At 51.7% G+C, this 2,484-nt stretch overlaps 1 non-coding gene across 1 annotated transcript; it reads right to left on the bottom strand.

Moving 5' to 3' along the window:
* Window positions 1–753: 753 nt before the first annotated feature.
* On the bottom strand, window positions 754–942 carry LOC140407986 (U2 spliceosomal RNA). The gene has a single exon (XR_011939940.1). It is a non-coding gene; the product is annotated as a U2 spliceosomal RNA (small nuclear RNA).
* Between the last annotated feature and the right edge of the window lie 1,542 nt (window positions 943–2,484).

Here is a 2,484-nt window from a genome sequence, read left to right as displayed (position 1 = left end):
CCAAAACGGACGCCGACCGACTCAATCTCCTGTGCTCACGGCTCGACTACGGGCTTTTCGACCTCATCACGGGAACAACGACCTATGCCGATGCCATCGTGAAGCTCAAAAGCCGGTATGCACGAACTGTTAATTCTATTTACGCCCGCCACCGCCTCGCCTCCCGGCACCAGCAGCCGGGTGAACCCCTATCCGTGTTTGTTCGGGACCTCCGTGCCCTCGCGCTCACCTGCAACGCGCCAGCAGTCTCCGCTGAGCAGAACACTGAGGCCCTGGCGCTTGATGCCTTTGTAGCTGGCATTGCTTCCGTCCCGATTCGCCAACTCCTTCTGACACAAACTACCCTGACTCTGGACACGGCAGTCACTATGGCAGAGGCCCAACAGGCAGCCTACGACAATAATGCGTCCTACACGCCTGCACAAACTTCCTTTGCTCCTGTCCACGCTCCCTACGTGGCCGCTACCTCCCAGCAACAACCCCTGCAAGTCACGGCCCACCCAGCCACTCCAGCAGTAAAAATGCCTGGGCCCCAGTGTTATTTTTGTGGCCAGGCAAAACACCCCAGGAAACGCTGCCCTGCTAGAGATGCTACCTGTTCAGCCTGAGTTAAAGTCTCACATGTCTTTGTGGTTCTTGACGCTTAGCGCATCAATTTAATATACTTTTTGTATGTGTGCTGGAAGAAGTGAATAAAGTGTATATTTGTATGTGTTTGATCTGTTTTTTGAGTTTGAAATTCCCCATCAAGGGGTGGTGTGCACCGTTGCTGGAGATACTGCAATACCAGGTCGATGCGTGGAGTGGACGGAGCAAGCCCCTATTCCATCTCCCTGCTCCAAAAATCAATTTAATATATGGTCCCCAGATAAGGGACGTATCAGATATTAAACTGATAAGAACAGATTTTTTTTTTTTTTTTTTTTTTTCTCAAAAAAATATACTTTATTCATAAAAATTTATCATGAGCATTACAGAAACATTTCAAATTGTCTTGACTGTACATTTCCGGCAGGGTTACATGTTGCCTTGACTTTCTTCCATTCAATTTTGTTATTGTCATACACATATCACTCTTTACATTACAATTCCTTCTGAAATATTTACAGTGGCATGTTTGTTTTATACATTGGAGTGTTGGTTGCCCCGACCGAGGGGCTTTACACTGTTACCGGCCCCTCGGTGTACATTTGCTGGAAAGACTTTACACTGTGGTCTTTCCCCATTGCGCCTTGGCGGCAGCTGCCCCAAGCTTGAGTGCGTCCCTCAGCACGTAGTCCTGGACCTTGGAATGTGCCAGTCTGCAACACTCGGTCGAGGACAATTCTTTGCACTGGAAGATCAGCAAGTTTCGGGCAGACCAAAGAGCGTCTTTTACCGAGTTGATGACCTTCCAGCAGCAGTTGATATTTGTCTCGGTGTGTGTCCCTGGAAACAGTCCGTAGAGCACAGAGTCCTGTGTCACAGATCTGTTTGGGATAAACCTTGACAAATACCACTGCATCTCTCTCCAGACCTTCTTTGCAAAGGCACATTCCACAAGGAGGTGTGTGACCGTCTCATTTCCCCCACAGCCACTCCGAGGGCAGCGTGCATTGGTGCAGAGCCTTCGGGTGTGCATGAAGAATCTGACAGGGAGGGCCCTTCTCACCACCAGCCAAGCTAGGTCTTGGTGCTTGTTTGAAAGTTCTGGTGATGAGGCGTTCTGCCAGATGACTCTGGCAGTCTGCTCAGGGAACCATCCAACGTCCTCCACGGTCTCCTTTTCCCTGAGGGCCTCGAGGACATTACGTGCTGACCACTGCTTCATTGCCTTGTGGTCAAAGGTGTTTTTCTTCAAAAACTTTTCCACGAAGGACAGGTGGTACGGTACGGTCCAACTACTTGGAGCGTTCCGCGGCAATGAGGCCAGGCCCATCCTTCGTAACACCGGGGACAGGTAGAACCTCAGTATGTAGTGACACTTGGTGTTTGCATACTGGGGGTCCATGCACAGCTTGATGCAGCTGGACACAAAGGTGGCCAACAGGATGAGGGAGGCGTTGGGTACGTTCCGCCCTCCTTTCTCCAGAGGTTTGTACATGGTGTCCCTTCGGACACGGTCCATCTTGGATCGCCAGATGAATTTGAAGATGGCCCGGGTGACTGCTGTGGCGTAGGGTCGGGTTATGGGCCAGACCTGCGCCACGTACAGCAACACCGAGAGTACCTCACACCTGATGACCAGGGTTTTGCCCGCAATGGAGAGGGAGCGTTGCTCCCACCAGCCCAGTTTCTGTCTTACCTTTGCGATGCGCTCCTCCCAGTTTTTGGTGCATGCCCCAGCAGCTCCGAACCATATCCCCAGCACCTTCAGGTAATCTGACCTGACAGTGAAGGGGACAAAGGACCGGTCGGCCCAGTTCCCAAAGAACATGGCCTCGCTCTTGCCCCGGTTTACCTTGGCTCCCGAGGCCAGTTCAAACTGGTCGCAGGTGGTCAAGA

The sequence above is a fragment of the Scyliorhinus torazame genome, chromosome 2 (assembly GCF_047496885.1).
Source record: "Scyliorhinus torazame isolate Kashiwa2021f chromosome 2, sScyTor2.1, whole genome shotgun sequence".
NCBI lineage: Eukaryota > Metazoa > Chordata > Chondrichthyes > Carcharhiniformes > Scyliorhinidae > Scyliorhinus > Scyliorhinus torazame.
Note: the sequence above shows the minus strand (reverse complement) of the source record. Positions and strands in the feature narration are given on the sequence as shown.